The sequence below is a fragment of the Oculina patagonica genome, chromosome 10 (genome assembly GCF_052425735.1).
Source record: "Oculina patagonica isolate OP01 chromosome 10, crgOcupat, whole genome shotgun sequence".
In the NCBI taxonomy this organism is placed as follows: Eukaryota; Metazoa; Cnidaria; class Anthozoa; order Scleractinia; family Oculinidae; genus Oculina; species Oculina patagonica.
The window spans coordinates 5363916-5385740 of record NC_135767.1 but is presented as its reverse complement, the minus strand read 5'-3'; the positions used below and the strand labels follow the sequence as shown (position 1 = coordinate 5385740).

Below are 21825 nucleotides of genomic sequence, written 5' to 3'. Positions count from 1 at the left end.
ACAAATATCACTTTTTTGAAGACGCACGGAAACAATTTGAAAACGTTTGCCTAACGTTTTCAAATTGCAATCCATTTCCACCTGCGCCATCCACAGCCAATAATGCTAGTTAACAGTTTAAGTACTCTAATATAGCAATTTTTAATAAAAATGGACTATTATTTCTAGGTTTCATGCGACACAAATATAAATTTTGGCTGTTCAAAAATCTGGTAAAATCCGTGACATATTCCCTTTAAAGGTTTTACTGTTTTATTGTATGAGCCTCAGAAAAATTTTGAATTCTGAAACATAGTGTCACAATGGTTTTCAGCACTTTCCAGCTCTTTTACTTTGGTGGGTCAGTACTACAAATCTTTATCAGATGCTGCTACAATAATGATACAAAAAAACGTCCAATTATTGCTGAACAAGTTGTGGTCATTTTCATGATGTCACTTGTCACCATAGCAACAGTATAACCTGTTAATGCACCCTTAATTTTCCCATTAAGTGCTTATAACTCAAAAACGAGCACGGCCGGTGATCCCCATTTTTTATTATTGAGTAATTATCAGCAGGTAAAGATACAACTTTTTGCAAAGTTAAAAATTCTGTACAGAGCGGTTTCAGAGCCACCTTACATGATTGCTACTTCACATGATTTCGCCTCCTACTTTTCCGCTACAGTAAAAACCCTCCAGTAAGAAGAACCTAACATTTAAGAACCTGTTAGGCTAAAATTTGCAAATTAGATACCATTTTTGTAAGAACCTATTGAACCTAAAATTTGAAAACAGGTTCTTATTTTCTAAAATTTATTAAAAATGTTTACTTTTGGGAAAATATGATAAGTCAACATGCTGGATCCTCTTTGGAGATACATAACCTAGAAGCCTTAGATGCAATGTAATGCAAATTTTATACAAGAAAAAGGCCGAATACCACTAAAATCTCTATTTAACAACATTGAAATTTTTTCCTCAGAAATTAAGAACCTATTAAGAACCTAATTAGCCTAAATTTGTGCTAATAACCCTTTATGTAAGAACCAGTTTAGGCTAATCTGAAAAACAATAGGTTCTTACTCGCGGGTTTTAACTGAACTTTGACTGAGAACTTAAGCTTACCTCAAATTTTACACGCAACAAATACATTAAAACAGTCATTTTATTTCATTCAAAACATTTACAAAACAGTGAAAAAGCTTCACGACTCTCACCGCATTATGTAAAGATCGTTCAAAAGCATCCCTGTCACATTAATAATAATAATAATAATTAATAATAATAATAATGGTTTATTTGCATTCCAAAAACAATATTGGCTTTTTTTGCAAATTAAAAACTAAGTTATGACTAAGATATAAAATAAAGCTATGATAAAAAGTTATGATCTAATATACAATAACTGTATGCTAAAAATGTTAAAAAGCTAAAAGCTAAACTATAGTGAAGTATACAATGTGTTATAAAAGGATAAGATAATATGAAAAACTGTAAGTTAAAAAATATTATAATAAATTGTCTGCAGCTTTTCTCTTGAAATTCAAGTGAATTTCTTGTTGTTCCTCGCGAAGCGAGGCCGAAGGCCGAGCGTAGCGGGGTGTATAATTTTGTCCCTCAAAGGGCTCAGGCGGGATGAAATCTCGTGTGGAGTTTACGGTCATATTTGTGAGCTTGGTGTGTGGCGGAAATGACATCACACGGCCGCGCGCTGGTGGCCTAATGGTGTGAGGCGTCGAACTTGAAATCAGATCTTCGGGACTGAGGGCGGGGGTTCGAATCCGGCTAGAGTTTTTTTTTTTATTATTATTATTTTTTTTTTTGTGGGTTCGAATCCTGAGCCTTTCATTTTTATCGTTTTTCTATTTGGATTAAAATAACACTGATTTCCACATAATACTCCCTGAACGCCTATTCAGGCTATAAACTGCTGGTGTTGAAAACTGTTCATTGTTGTATGAAAATTTGCCATTTCGTTCTAAACCCATTATTGCTGATGTAAAGGCTGATCGGGATTTCTCCATCCATTGGAAAGATAATCATCTCTGTTTAGTTCCTGTTAATGTTGCTGTAATTGTTGTTGTCTACGCGTGGCACTATTTTCTCGAGCAGACTGTAATCGAATATTTCTCTCCTCCTCCGATTCTAATTGTATGCGCGCTGCATCACTTTCCCTTCTTAATTGTAATCTATCCTGTAGCTGTTCAGTTGATTCTACTAAAAGTCTGTCTGTATAATTTTGTCTCAGTAATTGTAATCTCTGTATTCTTGTGTCTTCAGCTTCTGTTTGTATTCTATCCGCGGCATTTTGTCGAAGTCTCTGTAATCGTGCAGTTCGTTGTTGTTCAGTTTCTGTTTGTGTTCTGTCCGCGGTATTTTGTTGAAGTCTCTGTAATCGTGCAGTTCGTTGTTGTTCAGTTTCTGTTTGTATTCTGTCCGCGGTATTTTGTCGAAGTCTCTGTAATCGTGCAGTTCGTTGTTGTTCAGTTTCTGTTTGTATTCTGTCTGCGGTATTTTGTCGAAGTCTCTGTAATCGTGCAGTTCGTTGTTGTTCAGTTTCTGTTTGTATTCTGTCCGCGGTATTTTGTCGAAGTCTCTGTAATCGTGCAGTTCGTTGTTGTTCAGTTTCTGTTTGTATTCTGTCTGCGGTATTTTGTCGAAGTCTCTGTAATCGTGCAGTTCGTTGTTGTTCAGTTTCTGTTTGTATTCTGTCCGCGGTATTTTGTCGAAGTCTCTGTAATCGTGCAGTTCGTTGTTGTTCAGTTTCTGTTTGTATTCTGTCTGCGGTATTTTGTCGAAGTCTCTGTAATCGTGCAGTTTGTTGTTGTTCAGTTTCTGTTTGTATTCTGTCCGCGGTATTTTGTCGCAGTCTCTGTAATTGTGCAGTTCGTTGTTCAGTTTCTGTTTGTATTCTGTCCGCGGTATTTTGTCGAAGTCTCTGTAATCGTGCAGTTCGTTGTTGTTCAGTTTCTGTTTGTATTCTGTCTGCGGTATTTTGTCGAAGTCTCTGTAATCGTGCAGTTCGTTGTTGTTCAGTTTCTGTTTGTATTCTGTCCGCGGTATTTTGTCGAAGTCTCTGTAATCGTGCAGTTCGTTGTTCAGTTTCTGTTTGTATTTTGTCTGCTGTATTTTGTCGACGTCTCTGTAATCGTGCAGTTCGTTGTTGTTCAGTTTCTGTTTGTATTCTGTCTGCTGTATTTTGTCCATTACTAAGCAACAATAACCCAGAGCTTCGCGAGGCCCTGCGAGTCACGTATTACTAGTTTACAGTATACACTTGTCTTCAAAACGGCTTTTTAATACTCATCTTCACCAGTTATCAATCAAACAATTTTGAAGATATTTGCCCTTAACTCTTGAGATTCACGGTTAAAATTATTTGCTCTTTGATATTCCAATTTAGGTTTTTTGCTGAAAATGGTGAAAAACTCAAGCGGGAAGTCTTCTTTGTTTTACAATGCTCTCATCATCCTTTAGTTCATGAAACAGACCACCATTTTTTTTAAAGGATGTGCTTTCACTAGCTTGCATAAATTAGTTTTCCAAATATGGAAAGAAGTGCCCAGTTTTTCCCAAAGAAAGAGAGTTCATTTTGTTTGGCCAGTTTTCCGGCCATCGGTGGAACAGGATATTTTCTCCTTGGCCGGAAAACTGGCCATCGGGTTGTTCGTGATTTATCACTATTGGCAAGAATCAAATATATCAAAAACTGAGTATTTACATACTCTAGCGGAATGATATGGTTCTGTTGACACAACCTCATTCCTCCTCCAGAATGCAGGAAATGCATAATCTAAGAGGCCCAAAATTTACCCCCCTACAAAGTCGAGTACTCGCTTCTCCGCCTACCCCTAAACTTTTGCTGCCTACTCTGATTCTTATTGAAAACCTGGCAGGATTCTGTATTTCTTAATGAATAAAACATATATTAATAACCAAACATAATCATAATTTTTAAAATTAATTGTCATCTTTTCCTTTTCATGTGGATGTCTGGGAACAAATCAGCGAGTGAGTGTCTTTTAACTACTTGGTGGTTTTTTTTCCTTTCCTTTAAGAATGTTGTAGTTCTTTTAATGAAGAAAACATATTTGGTTATTACATGTAGTTATATTTGTGAATGAAACTCAGTTAATTGAGTACTATTTAGTATCACAATCCACATATTACCAATTAGTTTTGCTTATGAGAAAAAAGGCAATATGATATAAAGGTTTTTTTTTTTCTTGTTCTAAGAATGCTTTATTTCTAAAAATGAATGAAACATATTAATTACTGCTAATAGTGTATAATTGTGTACTAATAGAATGCAGTAGCTGTAAAATGGAATCCTGATTTTGCAAACTGCCGGAAAAGGGAAACATAAATTGCTTCGAGATATTGGAAGCTCCAAACTCGTGGTCTGTGGTTTTAAAATGTAAACAATTGATCAGAGGGTAATAAAATAAATAAACCCCTTGGACGTTACCTTACAATATACCAGCCACCTAAAGGGGTTTATTTACTTAATATCAGATCTGAAGGTTTTGTTTTGTACTCAAACCTCCACTAACAGACACCTCCTACAGGCACACACGCACCATAATTGGCACTACTGGATTATTTACAGTATAATCAAAACTATAACAAAATTCTCGATCGGTGATTGGTTATCAGTAGCCCGATTTGAGCACTAATAGGACAGTGTACGCGTCATGCTTGTAATTGGACAGTGTAATAGGACAGTTTACGCGTCATGCCTGTGTAATTGGACAGTACGCGTCATTTTGCGCGCGCTGTTGTTGTGCATTTTTTTGAGTAAACTGTTATGTTTTTCAGTTTTTATAAAAACGTTAAACCATTTGACTAAAGGTTAGTTTGTTTCTCAAATTTTGTCATAGTTTTGATTAATTGGTAACAGGACTTCGTGTCGTCCAATTCTGTCTGTAATCATACTCGTGATTAAACAAATCGGACTCCCGCTTCGCGGTCGTCCGATTTTGTTAATCACTCGTATGATTACAGACCGAATTGGACTCCACTCAGTCCTATTACCATTATTTATTCCACCTTCTGCTTCTGATTTACATGTAGCGCACTTCTTACAATTAAACCATGTTTTGCCTAATAAACATCAATTAGATGGAGTAGTGTTTTAAAACAAGTTTAACATGATCTGTTTCAGGACCAGGTGTATGTCCAGATTTTGAGCCTCCTGCTGGATGTCCAGAAAAAAGAGTCGACTATTGCATGAGGGACATGGACTGCCCATTTGGCCTGAAATGTTGTGACACTGGCTGTGAACTAGATTGTGTTCGTAAGTTTCAAAATAAGGTTAAGGTTAAATCTGCATTGAGCCAAGTGGCCCATACCACCAGAGTTTATTCTGGTTTCTGTAGCATTTAGTGACTGGGAGTATTTTTATTCCCCCCTGGATGGAATACAAGTCCATCGCAGGGTTACCCCCAGCATTAGTTCCCGGTACCCATTTATACACCTGGATTGAGAGAGGCACTATGAGAGTTAAGTATCTTGGCCAAGAACAAACACAATGAACCCGGCTGGGGCTTGAAGCTGGACCGCTCGATCCAGAGTCCAGCGTACTAACCATTAGACCACCTCATCTCCCAAGTTTGAGAATACTTTCTTATATTGCTGAGTGAGCCTGAAACGAACGAGCGAGGCAGATCTCTAATCGGCATAGGATTACTTTATGGGGCCTGCAATCACTTTTCTTAGGAAACGCAAGGAATTGTGGTCGGCAGTAAGATCAAAGGCACAAGGAATTGTGGTTATGCGCCAATGAAAGATTCAGGATGCGAAGTGGAGTTAGCAAAGAATTGTGGCTATGCGCGAATGGAAGATTCAGGATGCGCAGTGGAGTTCAATGTGATCCTCGTGCTAATGCAATTTGAATAATGGCGGAAGATGCAGACAAAGCTCGCAAGTGCGTCCTTCTTCTTTTCACTACTGCGTTTATGCATTAAGTCCTAGTTGTGCTGATTGTAGAAGCCAGGAAAATAAACAGCGAAATGAACCTTCGTCACTAGAAGAATAACGAATGGAGACCAAAGGAGATGATTTTTAACGTTAGCTGAATGCTTTGCATTTCAATGTTGAAAGGAAGGAAACTCGCCTTCCAGGGCTTGCTCTTGGGTCATTTCAGATGTAAGCGAGTGGGAAAAGCAACTGTTTTCACGAGAGAAACAACCGATGTAAACCTCTGCTTTCACTTGCTGTAATGAATCCATTTTAACAATGCGTAACGCAATGACTTCCTAATCGTCGTTAGCAAAAAGACGGAACGACGTTTCAGTGTCATCTTGGCACCATTACTCTCATTATCAGTTTTTTGATACCTCACTGGAAATTATGACACGAACACTGAACAGTTACAATTTAATTTATTTTATTTCCCACCTTTACTTGTAGTATAAATTAGTTTCTTTTCGTCACATACTGCATGTGTTGTTCCATTTTTTTGGCTAATCTTTATAGTTAACAAATGAATATATAACAATGAAAATTTTCCACAATGCGCAAAGTATTTCTCGTTATTTCTAGTGCAAGCAAATTTTCATTGTACCCAAACCAGAAACCATTAATCGAGAATTACCTTATTGTTACTTATTTTCGCGGGAACTTAATTTTGCAAAAATGCAACGTGCAAATTTCACAGGACTTAATTTTCATGATTAGGCCAAAAAATATGTTAAAACAATTAAAAATACGTTAGAAACGTTAAGAATAAATTTTTGCGGGTCTTTAATTTCGCGATAATTTGAAAATCGCAAAAATCCCAAAATTTAAGTCCCACGAAAATAAGTAACAATAAGGTAAGAAGCGTGCGCAAATTTGTCACCTTGTTGATTTGTGTTTTGATATGTATGTGATGTGATATGTGACCAGGTGTGAGGCAGGATTTCAAACAAGTGACATCTTGGATTTTACAGCATGCACAAAGTAAACTGAAACAGTGAAATACACTGCTTTTCAAGAAAAAAATTTGTGAAAAAGTTCACTCAAATCGACTCGAAGCTCTCTTCAGTCTGATTTTACTGCAGTGACTTGCAACTTGAAACCGACATCGTTAAAGCGCAAAACTTTGTGTCACGCAACAGGGGGAGTAGCCTGGCGTAAAAATTTTTGCATAACCAGTGCCAGTGCTGTGCGCCACCATTCATGGCCAAAATGAGGTTCAGAGCCAACTTAAATTTTCATAAATTTAAGGTGACTCTGAACTCCATGTGCAGATTTTTTTAAAAGTTTGCAAAAAGTTACATCCTATCCTGTTGATTACAATTCGACAATAAAAACGTGGGTCACCGACTCGTTTATAGTTATAGGCACTTATAGGGTAAAATAAAGGGTGTTTTTAACACGTTATATCATGACTATAGCAACTTGTAATGAAAAGAAAATAATCACAACTTGTTCACCAATGAATAGCCGTCTGTTTGATACCATAATTGTTGCGTAAAATGAAAGAGAGTCCAAGTATTGATCCATCAAAGTTGAGGTTCTGCAAGCATACTACTACATCGTTCTTCCCCTTTGGCAGCACTTCTACCATTTAGCTTTACTAGTTACTTGCTATCCTGATGATGTCGTAGAAAAGTGCCTTACTCCCAGCATGCATGATATGCAAGTTATAATCCAGGGCTTGAAAAAGTCCTGTCTGGTAAATTTATCTAGGACAGGTAGATTTTCCTGGTAGCCGGGCAATAACTTTTCATGCTCCCTTGCCTGATGGCCAATTAAATCATCTGCTGACTAAATCATAAAAAAGCCAGCTAAGACAATTTTTTAAGCAAGCCATGCAACTGCCTGGGTTAAGCAATTGCTTGGGGTCTTCTTTTTCTTTTTCTAAAGAATGTTGTATTTTGTAAAATGAATAAGACATTTAGTTAACATATACCGGTAATTGATTCCTTACTGTATTAAAAAGAATAAAACAATACCAGTACTAATTGAGTTTTATCTCTTCCTTTTCATGTGGACATTTGGGAACAAATCAGCTCGTAAGTGTCTTAAAAATTTAACTTTAATTTATTAAATGCATACATGTTCCTTTCTTTTCTGCCAAACTACCATAAGGTCCAATTGCCTTGTGCTCAGCCTGCTCTTCTGTGCATATTCTGCAGTATTTGGTTAATTAAATAGATAAAACAAATTTATTACTAGTAATATATGATTTCCATCTTTTCCTTTTCATGCGGATGTTTGGGAACCAATCAGCTGGTAAGCGTTTTTAAACTTTTATTCAGTGTTGCATGATACTCTCTATATAATAATAATGATAATAATAATAATAATAATAATAATAATAATAATAATAATTCATAATAATAATTTTTATTATTATTATTATTATTATTATAATGATAATAATAATATTATTATTAATATTAAAAATATTAATAATAATAATAATTAAAAATATTGTAATTATAATTGAAGCCTTGGAAAAGATAAAAATGTTGAATGAAGTTAAGAACTTACAAACTAAAAGAGCAGAGCTGTTCACTTTTTCCCAAAAAGAGAGAGCTTGTTCAAAATGGCAAGTCCTATTAAAGGAATGTTTTCACGAGAAGTCACATTTTGTGGAATCGCTTTGACAGTTATGTTCTTGCTAACAGGTTAAGTTCTTGCTGGAAACTAGCCACGTAAGTTTGTTTTAACCTTTGGTATAGATTGTAATATGAATTTACAAAAAGATTTCGCCCATGTTCTCGAGCTAGCTGTGGAGAACGTAAGATCGTGTATTTTCTTACAGTGAACTTTGCCGTAAACACAAAGACCAACAGAAAGAAATGTCGCGCGAAAGGTCGCAGCGAATTGTCGAGGTGAGCGACATATCGTGCGAAAGATCGCAGCGAATTGTCGAGGTTAGCGAACTATCGTGCGAAAGGTCGCAGCGAATTTTCGAGATGAGCGAACTATCGCGCGAAAGATCGCAACGAATTGTCGAGGTGAGCGAACTACGCCTTCGACATTTCGCGCCGTTCCAAACAATAGGTGCCATATTTCTTGCTAAAGAATGCTCATGACAACTTCACAGCGCTTTAAATGTGTACCTCAAATTTTGAGGTTATTAAGCATTCATATATTCAAGCTATTGTTTAAACTCATTGCCTATTCATTCCGGCAAGCTTCCGAAGATCGTGAAGAGCGCAACATCTTTGATGTAGGTGAGAAGCATTTCTTTTGTTAACAGACTGAAAAATATCTCCTGGGAATCTGCTTGACTGATTTTATTTTCTATCACTTTCAATGCGTGGAAATGTAATTCATTTACTTAAAAACTGCAAAAGTTTTAGAGCGAGTGGACGCGCGCAAAGTTAAACAAAGCAAGCTCGCGTACTAAAGTATATTTTCTTTTTACCGAATGAAAATATTTTCGATGCAAACAAAGCAAGGAATTGTGTAAAAAGGAATACCACATACAAATAAAACAGGACCCTTTAATCACTGTACACTTGCCTTTGTAGTTTGGGATATTTTATTCGATCGGCCGTGGTTTTTGCGTGACTATAGTGACATTTAGACGAGTGACATTATGCAACACAGCACGTTTATTTAAGCGACTCAGTCGAATCGAGACTGAACAAATGCGTTTCGTTTCAATTACTAAATAATTGTTCAACGTAAATCAAAAGTTTGGCGTGACACAATATAGTTAAGCGAAGATTTTATTTAGTAAGCTTAACAATTGTCGGCGAAAAATATTAAAACTTGGCGCGCGTGTAGCACGGTTTCACATTACACATTCTCACCGAAGGCTACGAAAATTAAATGCTTAAAGAGTTTTCTGTGTTCACAAAACTATAAATCAATGTTTAATGCGCATTTTTGTGCGGAAAAATAAAAAATCAAATCAAATCCATTGTTTGTTTTTTATTCTGCGGGATACATACTTCATAGACGGCACGGGATAGACGAAAACGCTAAACTTTAAAAAAACAAAGTGATCACTCAGCTTAGATAGACTATAGAGAATTGTCCTCGATTAAAATCTCTTTTATTTGCACTAAAAACGCTTCGAATAAAATACCAACAACAGAAGGAAGAGTTTAACTCTATAAAAAGCGATTTTGGAGCTATCTGGGCATAAACAATTATCAACATGTGTCAGAATTTGGATACGCATAATTAACTCTGTAAATCGAGCCCGCCGCTACGCGCTCGGCGAAAACAAAACTAAAATCGCCTACAACAATCAAAATAGCTCGTTCAAGATCACTTTTTAAAGCTCTCAACAAGCTCTTTATTTTTTAATAAATATAAAAGCGAAAAATACATCGCGAAAGACTTAAATCTGCAGAATGTCTGTAGTGGTTATCGGAAGTTCAATCACAACTCAACAACAAAAGGATACGTTCACAACTTCATTCGCTCAAGGTAGGTTAATTGTGCTATTGTTCCAGTCTTTTGAAGTCACTTGGGCGGCTTCTTCCAAAATATCTCACCTTTTTAGAAACGAATAAAATTGAAGTTGTGTGACACAGTTTCGGCAGCTACCGAAACTTATACCCAAAGGAATAAATGGAGCCTTCAGACTACAATTTCCAGCGGTATTGCCCATTTCAAAAAGACACATTTAAAGCCAATCTCGAGCCCAGAGTCCATCTAGTCAGTCAGCGGTATGGGATGGACTCTGGGAAACTGGAATGGATCAGATCAATTTCAGGTCGATTTCAGGAAGAACCTTGGTCTTCCGTTTTTTATTGCGCATGCTCGTAGTTCCAAGCGGAAGTAAATTTCCCAATACGGAAGTAAATCGAGAAAGTTGAACTACAGTATTACTGGTAATTATTGATTCAACAAAAGTAACAATAACGTCCTGCAGTTAACAAAAGAGAGAGTTAACAAAAATGCGTCTGGTGTTTGATTTCCTTTAGTCTCTTTCTTGAGCATTCTGCTATGTTTGTTTTAAATCAAAGGTGTTGTTAGCCTTCCAGGATTCCGTCTGCGAAGACTGCGTGCGTGTGTGTCCGTTGTTGTTTTGCAGAGGACAGCTAAGAAATTTACATAATACACAACGCACAGACAAGCTATTGTTCTGTTCATAAAAAAATTTTGTTTGGCGACTTTCGCATATTTTTGTTTGGCGACTTTTGTATATTGGAAAGGCTTCTCGCTGACAGCGCATCTTTTCAGGATAGGTTGCATGTTTTCGAGCAAACAATTTTTTCCTCGTTGAATGGCGGTGATATTAATAAAGACGTTGAAGGCCACATGCACACCGGTCAACGCTATTCAAAAGGCGTAATTAGCATTTTGGCGACTCAGCACGTGCACACGTGTGTTATAATTTTTGTACAATTCATTTTCTTCAGCAAAACAACGATGCGTAATGTTCAAATTCTGCGTCATTAGTAATTATTTTGAATCGTGCACTGTCTGCCATATTCAGTTTTTCAACCGGAACGGAGATTTGAATGAAAACAGTAGTTCTAGCGAGATTTGTAAGTCAACTATAAATTGAGTTTTCAATCAACCTTGTCCTTGGTGACGCCGTCGTTTGTTGTTTTAAAACTCCGTTCAGAATCGACGTTTAAAGGAAGTCCTTTTTTTATTCATGGTATCTTTTACGTTCAAAGAGAAGGGTAGAATTAGAAAATACTTCATTTATTTAGAGCCATATCACGATTTCTTAGGTGTTTTTACAAAATTAAGCTGATACTTCTGAACATTTGACCATGGAAAACAAAAAAATGTTTTTCCAGGGTTTCCGGTTTGGTTTACTTCCGGGAAGATTTTCAGACTTCTGTGTTGATTTCTATTGTTCTGTGAGGGCCAATAGGGAAAGAGAAATACATTTCAGTTTCCCAGAGTGTGTACCGGCGACCCTACCGCTGACCAACCGCTGACGGACCGCGGAGCCGGGAGACACTCTGGGCTCGAGATTGATTTAAAGCGCGATGGAGTCGTAATGTGTATTAATTACTGCAAATAAAAGAATGCTGAGTATAAAAACGATGCAAATCACAGACGGTTTTTAACCCTGATGATGACAACAAGTCGAAAACGTTTGGTTTCTTTTAAAGTTTTATAACTTTTTAGCCTTGTAAATAATATTTTTACCTTTTTAGCGAACATTATGACATAATTAATTTTCTTTTTTTCCTTTTCATGTGGATGCTATGGAACAATTCAGGTGGTAAGTGCAATGCAGCACATTACGTTCTTTTGAGACAAACTATATTTAATTGATTTGTGAACTTTTGCTGAAGAGTAGAGTAGAAAAGAGTAAGTAGAGCATAGTCCAGTCGAGTCGATCCAGTGGAGCAGAGACTAGTCGAGTCGAGCACAGTAGAGAAGAGTAGGGATAAGTAGATCTACTTTTCCCTACTCTTCTCTACTGTGCTCGACTCGACTAGTCTCGGCTCGACTGGATCGACTCGACTAGACTATGCTCTACTAGAGCAGGGCAGAGCAGAGCAGAGCAGCGAAGAGCAGTGTTGGTGAAGAGAAATTGAAAATGGGGAATGTGGTTCATATTGGTCTAATGTTAGGCATGCAGGAACAGATAACATTAAACAAATGGTGCTTAAGAGCTATTAGAAAAAGAAAAAACTCTGCCAAAACTCTCCATCCAATTTTGGGAGACATTTGTGCCTTTTGGCTTCACCAAATAGCTTGGTATCATGCTTAACCCAGGGCTGAAAATAATGGCTGGTCAATGCACAAAGTCTGTTCAAGATGACAATTTGTCCGGACAAAGTTTGTTGATCTTGACCAGTCACGTATATGGCTTTTGAAATAGTAACTAATGACCCCAAAAAATAACTGTATTTACACCAATTTATATTTTAAGCATATTAAGAACCCGGGGAAGCTTGGTAAACAGGCATTTGATTTAAGGGCGCGAGAGACAGAAAACAACATAGGAGATGTTCAAATTTTGCCACAGTTAATTGACGTGTCACTATCACATCCTACAAGGACATTAACAAGCCATTTATTCTAGATATTGTAGCCGAAACAGTGAACAAATAGCGTGTCTTTTTATACCACACAAATGACTACCAGTTATTGTTAAGTGTTGTTCGTAAACTAACAACATTATTATAAATAATGTTTGTTACCAACATTGGACACTCCCTTGTTTGTCTTTTGTGTTTATCTCAAAGAATCGACAAAGGAGCTTTGTTTGTGATGGATGGTGCATACCAAATTATAATTTATTTTAAGTTTGTTGTTCATAATCCATCTCAGTTTTCCAGAAACTGAACAATAATTATTGTTTCAGTTCATTATACCTGATTGGTGCTTATTTCTTCCTTTGTAAAAGCTATTATTCAATTTCAGGTAAATGTACAATTAGTTATCTTGTTTTGGTCGTCACAATAATTAGTTTGTTGATGAACTGTGGTCACTCATTATATTACTAAGATCTTAAAAGAATTCATCTCTGTAAAATATTACAGTGGAACCCCGCTTTACGGACACCCGCTTAATACGGACACCCCGGTATTACGGACAGTTTCGTTGGGCCCGACGAAAACCTCATACATTTTCTCTTAAATTAACCCGCTTAATACGGACACCCGTTAATACGGACAACGGACACTTTTCCGTGTCCCGAGTAACAAACTCTTATACATTTTAAACCCCGCTTTACGGACACTGTTTATCTGTGCACCGACAATTTTTATTGTCGCGATTATTTGCTCACTTGAAGACACTGGACCCTAGACAAATAATGACAGAATTCGAAGAGTAACCCATTTTATTTCAAAGAGTAGCTTAATAGCGTGACTTATGGTGTTTGAACCTTGTACTGTTTTCCGGCTGACTGCTATTCCTATTTAAAAGTTTCACTTTCTTTGCTTAAAGCTTCCTTGCAAAGTAAAGTTACGGACTCTTTCAAATGAGTTTGTAGAGTTTGAGAACGGTTACGGTCAGAGTTTTAGTTACAAAGGAAACTTTATAGAAAACGTTCTGTTGTTGCTAAAATACGTTTTATTTCTTGTATATAGTAAAGTTGCGACATTTTCAAATTATTCTACTGTTGAGTTTGTTAATAGTTCGAGTGTATCACTAGATTGTAGGTTTTTTGTAAAAACTATAAATTTTAGTCAGAGAGTTCACAGTTTGCATTTGTTACAGTTACAGTACAATTAAATAAAGTTTTGTTGCCGATAAAACATGTATCAGTGACTTTTTTCGGAGACCCCGCTTAATACGGACACCCCCGTTAATACGGACAATTTGGCCTGTCCCCTTGGTGTTCGTATTAACGGGGTTCCACTGTATATTCTAGTTAATGGTGGCTGGTCATCTTGGGGAACCTGGGGCAAATGCAGTGTGACGTGTGGCAGTGGATCTCAGACTCGCCGGCGGTCATGTACCAATCCTCCTCCAGACAATGGCCGTGATTGCCAAGGACCCAATACTAAAACCCAATCATGCAACACAAACATTTGTCCAAGTAAGTAGTCATTGGTCTCAATAATCTTAAAAAGCCGTCTTTAAGTTGATCTAGATGAATTTATTAATTTATTAATCTTCTATTAATTGTAATAGAATTGAGAAAATTTGGAGTTATACCACATGCTTAATAATGCCACTGAAAATTACTATTTAATTCAACATTTTGTTATCATAAAGTAGCCCTCATTTTTTTAAATTATTTTTGTTCAAAGGGATTCGCTAAAGTCCTGAAATTTTCCTCTAGTGAAAGAAAAAGAGTTTTTCTTTTGATAGGAAGTGTTCAAATTTCTCTGTGCAGGTCTAATTGTAAGCGAACATGAGGAGTGTTAATAATTATAGCTAATTTCAGGTTCGAAATTTGGCAGGTTTGTGACTCTGACCATGAAAACTGATCTTCTTTTCTTGTCAAAATTAAAAGACTTAATGAGCAAAAATAAAGGAAATCAATTTTTTAAATGTCTGCCACAAAATCAACATTTTGCTTGGTTTTTCCTTAAAGTCGCTCTTAAAAAAATTCATTTAAGAAACCAAACTACATAGTAAACATAGAAATAAAATTGTAAGGTTCCTTTTTAATTAAGAACCACTGTCATGGTTGCGATCCTCTTTGTTTTTTCCTGATGAATTATTATAAAGATGTTCTTAGATCTTATAACCGCGCTGCAAAATTTTAACTGCATGTTTGCTCATTAAATTTACTAATCAACTGCTATTTACTCCCCAAAATGATACACGACTTCTTAGTGCCGCAATCACTCAATCGCAGGCCTCAACTTTTTCCCAATACGGACCGACCTTTGTTTGTATACGTGCAGATTTGATTTCAATGTTGAGTCCGACTCGATTGACAAGCAAGAGTGAAGAATGTTGTTTTCTATTTAATTCCGAATAAAATAGCTTTGCTTAAAATGAACTGTACTCAAGAAATATTCAGCTTAATTTACACTGCAGAAAATCAAGAAAAGCAAATGGAGTCATACTAAAATATAGCACAAATTATATGCCACAAAACATAACACATTTTAATCGATTTCGGATTCCCGAACAATTCCCGATAAATGTTTTGAAAAGTCTTGAAAGAAACTTTGCAACTTTGCTTAGCCTATTTCTCTGACTCAAAAATACTCTGACCAAAAAGCAATTTTACAAGCTATTCACACTTGTATTTAAGAGTGACTTTTACGAACGGCCGAGCAAGAATTTGATTTCCTGGAAGAAATTGGAAAATCGATTTTTTTTCGTTTTTTGCTCATTATTAGCTTTAAGGTAGATAAGAAACCTGATGTAGTTTGTTTCCCCTAGAGGTTTTCTAATTTTAAGAAAACAAAGAAAATCGATTTCGGTGGTCGAAGTTATAAATTTCCTAACTTTTAAACCCGAAATTAGCTATTATGAACACTCCTCGCGTTCGCTTACAAAACCGCGCAGAGAAATTTGGTCACTTCCTATCAACATAAAAACTCTTTTTCTTTCGCTAGAATATAATTTCAGGGCTTTAGTGCAACTCTTCCAACTGAAAACTCAGAGACTCAAAGGACAGTGCAGAATGCAATATGGGCAAACAATAGGCCTTATTCGTATTCCCCGACGGCCCTGGGGCGAGAGCCTTCTAAACATGAATGCGAGGCTAATGCGGGATACTTTGCTCGAAATTGCAAAGAAACGTATGGAAAATTGCGACTGGGTTGCCGAAAAACCTTAAAAATAATAAACGCTTTGAGGATCTAGAGCTAGGAGGTGATCTGCAGGCTAGAGGGATACCAGTGTCAATCAGAAAAAATTAGAAGATCTGGTAGAACTGACCGAGAAGGCTAACAAATTTTCCTTGAAGTAGTCGAATCGGGGGAGTGCAAGTCAGTCATCAACCTCGTTCCCAGAGTCTCGCTCTAGGGGGCAGGAGAGAGAGACCCTGGGAACGAGGTTGGTCAGTCATCGAGTCGCAAGGCATTCTCGTCCCCATAGCCCTTTCGTTTCTCTTAGCCGGCTGGGCCTTGGCACGAGGAAACAAAGGGCTCTGGGGACACAGGATTTCCAGTCCTAGATTCTAGGATTTCCGGTCTTCATGTATGCCGTCACGACGTTTCAAAAGAATGTATGAGAGAGTCGTTACGTTTTCGACTTCCGTTTAGGAATTCTTTGTTCCAAACAGCCAATCAAAAAAATGCGAATTAATTCAAAAATCCTATGTCCCCAGAGCCCTCCGTTTTCTCGTGCCAAGCCGGCTAAGAGAAACGAAAGGGCTATGGGGACGAGAATGGTCGCAAGGTAATAACCCCAATCTGTTAATATTTGTTTTGATTGTACATCCGACTTACTAGAGGCAAAATACTTAACTTGGAGAGATTTGTATTGCTATTATTTTAAAAAAAAAGGATAAATGTCTGAGAGATGCTGCGTATTGACTACATATTTTGATCGGCATATGGACAAAAACAACTGAACGAAATGGCGCATTAATTATTTACAAATTCGTTTGCTGTTAAATGCTCTCACTGTTTAGTTAAAAGAATAGCTTTTAATTCCACTGAACTGATTTCTTTCACAGTTTGACTGCTATGTTTCTGTGCTGCTGCCAAAACGTCTTGAGAACTAGTAAATTTAATTAATGTTCTCCCACGCCGGTACATGCAAACTGGCTAGAAAGACCTAAAAATCACAAGATCTAAACTTCCAAATTCATTTTGCCCCTAAATCATCGAATGTTCGAATAAAAGATAATTTTCTTATTTCAGTTAAGTGAGAATGTCGATAGTTTAATGATCATTTAATATTCTTTCACGAAAATGGTCTGAAACAGAACTGGATGATTCAGATTAAAATCTCGCACGCACATCAAGATCGGCAAACTCACTAAATTACAAAGCAATTTACAGATTCGTTTTGAAGCTAACTACACACAATTTTTGATTAAAAGGCTAGATTTTCATTTGGCTCAAGTGATGCTGTTAATCGTTTCACGCTCATTTCATGCTCTTGCAGTGAAAAAAGTTATCACAGCGCTACAGTAGCTATTGTTTAAAAAAATAAACAACTGAGATTGTGCGCGTGATCAAATTTAATATAGCAAGTTCCCTCTTCTGAACCCCTTTCTTAAATAGCAATATAAATATCCTCAAGGAAAGTTTAATCCCTCACTTAAGTCGGATGTACACTGAAAATAAAAATAAGAGATTAGCTGGAAACATAACCTGGTGTTGAAGTTTACTTCGCAAGTACTGCTGACTCGAAACCGTTCCCGACGATTCAGTGTAAATTTGTTAGCCTTCTCGGTAAGTTCTACCAGATCTTCTAATTTTTTCTGATTGACACTGGTATCCCTCTAGCCTGCAGATCACCGACTAGCTCTAGGTCCTCAAAGCGTTTATAATTTTTAAGGTTTTTCGGCAACCCAGTCGCAATTTTCCATATGTTTCTTTGCAATTTGTGCAAAGTACCCCGCATTAGCCTCGCATTCATGTTCAGAAGGCTCTCGTCCCAGGGCCGTCGGGGAATACGAATAAGGCCTATTGACAGCATGATAATAATTTTCCAGGGTAATTTCGCTTCAGAATAAGTCAAATGAGTTCACCTTTCAGTAACGCTGTTTCATGTGAACTTGTAAGATGTTGAAAGACCAAACGTGACAACTAAATCACGCGACACCTTCATCCGGGAGAAAGATTTCCCTTATTGAAAAGTCACACACGCGGCCGACCAGTTGACACGGTATCCGGACAACTCGCCCCCCGGACAACTAGCCCCAGACAACTAGCCCCCAATCTGGACGACTAGCCCCCACTTTCTGGACGACTAGCCCCCACTTTCTGGACGACTAGCCCCCTACCTTATTCTGTGTTTAAAAGATGAAACTTGTAACACCTCATCTTGTACTCTACTCTAGTTGCTTATACTCTTCTTCGACAAACTGAAATGCATTTAGCTTCGATCGTAAATATGGTCGCCATATTGAATACGAAACACTGGAACCCAGGCTATCGCGAGCCTGAAAGCTGAAGTTTCCCACACTGCTCGCTGAACTTTCTAGATTCACTAGATACTAAAGCGATTGACTTTAAAATAATCTTAACCGCTTTCGTGATCGACTTAAAATCATGCTTTCTCAAACGAAACAATCTTGCTTTCACAAACTTTATCGCTTTCACGATCGACTTAAAATGACGCAGAAGAACGAAACAATCTTGCTTCACAAACTTTATCGCTTTCATGATGGACTTAAAATCATGAAGAGCTTTATTCAAATCTCTCAAGAACGAAACAATTTGCCCGAGCAATAATAAAAATAAAAGCTCCATTTGTGGGCCCAGTTCTCGGCCACTAAAAAGCTTGTGCGTAATTATCTGTAAAAAAATGCTCAATTAATTTTCACAGTCATAAAATCACTCTGTAAACCTATTTATACTATATCGATCCCAAATTATTTTTATGATGCTTTGTTTTACTTAAGAAAAGAAGGATTTTAACGCGCCTAGTTGCCTATGTGCAGGTTCTGGCAAAACCGCATTGTGTGACCCGTGCATTTAGATGGTTTATTTTGCAGTGAAAAGGTCTTGAAATATTTAGGTGTTGTAGAAATAATAGACAAGACAAGAGTCAGCTCAAAACTTAGAGATAAGATTGAACTTTATTTTTAAAACATTTATTTCTTTCATTCTGGCAGCAGCAGATGAAATTATATTAAAAACCAAGCGCTAAGCTGTGATAGCGAGCAGGGTGGCCGAGAACTGGCAAATACGCAAACGTCGCAAGAAAAAATTTCGAAGTAAATTAAGACCAAAAAATACAACGGTTCAACGAAAAGTTAACTAAAGCAGAAAGCTGAATTATTCTACGTTTCACATGCCAAAAATTAGCTCGTATGGTGGGGGCTTTTGGATAAAATACGAATTTAACTACATCCATGAATTTGGAGCCGTAAACAAACAACCACCTCCGCGAAAACTCGACGTGTGAGCTTTCTATATCGAATTGAACGATCAAACTCAAGATACTTAAAGCACATGAATCAGTCTATCGTTTGAAGGAAATACCTTTTCTTTTTGATTCAACTGGAGTGTGAAAAAACTCGTTAAACACAAAGTGGCCGAGAACTGGACCCGGCCGAGAACTGGGCCGATATATTCACCATTGTGAAATTGCACTTACTTTGACAAGTTAAAGTTATTTTTGTAAATGAAAAAGGTAACGTCATTGATGTCACGCAGTGTTTTTTTTAGCAAACTTGATGGTTTGCTGGTTTCTGACTTTGAATGGGGGTGTGATCTTGCGGTATATTTTTTGAGCCTGACTCCGCCGTAAAACTTTTTTTTTTATTTAGGAAGAACTGTGTCGATTTTCATTTCGAACAATTGGTCGTCAAGTCGTTTGTCACAAAGAGTAGAATGTTTGTACAGCATGTTTTGGAATTATTTTAGATTTGGTTAGTAAGACGCTTCTGAAGACCTGAGCAAAACATTGGGAATGTACAGTATTAATAGGAACTTGAATGGAATTTTTCACAAGTTGGATAAAGGTATCAACTGAAAAAAATGGAATTCAAAATGAGAACTTGGATTTTGTTGTAATTAAATTTTATCGCGGATTGGATGCATAATATCACGGCTTTGAAAGTCTTCAAATAATTTCTTTCGTGTGATGACAGACACAGGACAGAACGAGAGGTGGATGAGAAAGATGCCGAAGATGAATAGGCACCGAAAAACGACAAGAACCGTCAAGGACTTATCTTTAGAGGGCGGGGAGTTTTGGCATACTGTATTTCGAGGACTGGACTGGACTAGTATAACGCGGACTAGTAAAACGTGGACTTGTAAAAGGCGGACTAGTAAAACGCGGACTAGTAAAACGCGGACTTGTAAAACGAGGACTAGTAAAACGCGGACTTGTAAAACGCGGACTTGTAAAACGAGGGCTTGTTAAGCACGGACTTGTAGAACGCGGACACTAAACGGAAACTAAACGGTTTAGCGAGCGAAACAATTTGTGTTTGAAGCTCTTGTGTGTTTCTTCGACGGCATATTTCTAGCTTTTTTGAGCACTCTATGGTCTGTTTTAGCGTGGAGATGTTTTTGCAGTATAGCACATGTTCGTTCTGCAAACCCCTACTAAAACAACGGGATTGATGCTATGAGTTGTGTGCATATGTTTCTTTCTTTCCACTACTTGACGTCTGTTGAGTGCAGTCGTTTGTATTGCTCGCACGAGGTAGAACGGGGCCCGTCCAGAAATCAACAGTCAATCGTAAATAAAGGTCACGGGCCTACACGACTCCTACGTTCGTGACATTGGAATATTTGCCGTTAAATGTTTAAGTTCGGTCTTTCGACCTTATTTGCTTCTGACTTCTTTCTGAGGGTACTGTTTTAATTTGGGGGCAGTATGTGGTAAATAAAGGTGACGGGCCTACACGACTCCTACGTTCGTGACATTAGAACATTTGCCGTTATATGTTCAAATTCGGTCTTTCGACCTTATTTGCTTCTGACTTCTTTCTGAGGTTACTGTTTTTTTTGAGACATTATGTATTGAAGAGAGCCGTAAGATGATTGTGGCCAAGGAATTCGAAGTGTCTAGAGGCGTTTTACAAGTCCGCGTTTTACTAGTCCAGTCCAGTCTACAAGTTAAAGACACATCAAGACCACCCCACTGTGAATTGCCATAGCACAGACAAAATTATAGTCAATATCTTATGTGTTTTTAAGAGAATTACATAAGAACCAAGGCATGTCTTGTCTTGCCTTACATTGACATGCAATAATTTGGAAATACTAAGCTCGTAACAGTTTAAGACAGAATCCATCAGGAATTTGAGTAACATTAATTTTAGTTACGCAAAAATTGAGCACCAGAATAATTTAAATCCTTGTGTTCTTTCATACCTTGTTAAAGGCTTGACATGTGATAACACCAACATAACACCAACAACAGTTCTTTATCAGTGGGGATTGAAGAAAAAAATGGAAACATCATCACACAGTTGACCCCCATGCAAAAACACTCCAGGATGTCACGGGACTGTTTGGTGTCCGTCTGCCAATTTCTAACTTCAAATTCCAATGTTAAATTCACATTAAATTTTCAATATTTCTTAGTTGTCTAAATTTTACTAATTCTTTTAAAAAAACTATCACCTGCCAAACATCCTCAAAAATCACTCAAAAAATTACAAAATACCGCAATACATAGATACATGGGATGAGTGAAGTTTCCTTGTATTCCTTGAAACACCAACAAGATATTTCCGTTTAAGGTGGCTGATAATGGGTTTCAGTATTTCCCAGTCCTTATACTTTGGTTCAGTACTAAAAGCCTTCATCAATTGCTATTACAGTAATGGTATGAAACAAATGTTCAATCATTCATCAACAAGTTGTGATCATTTTCTTGACAATAGTAGTTCCCCGGTAAACAGTTGTAGTACTGTCCC

General features: G+C 37.2%; 1 protein-coding gene across 1 annotated transcript in view; it reads left to right on the top strand.

The window, feature by feature from the left end:
- Window positions 1-14232: 14232 nt before the first annotated feature.
- The window catches only part of LOC144628855 (fibroblast growth factor receptor 2-like), a 49880-nt gene continuing 42287 nt past the window's right edge, over window positions 14233-21825 (top strand). The window contains exon 1 of the mRNA XM_078486959.1: window positions 14233-14400. The gene's annotated coding sequence lies outside the window, so the exon portion shown is untranslated. The remainder of the gene's footprint in view (window positions 14401-21825) is intronic.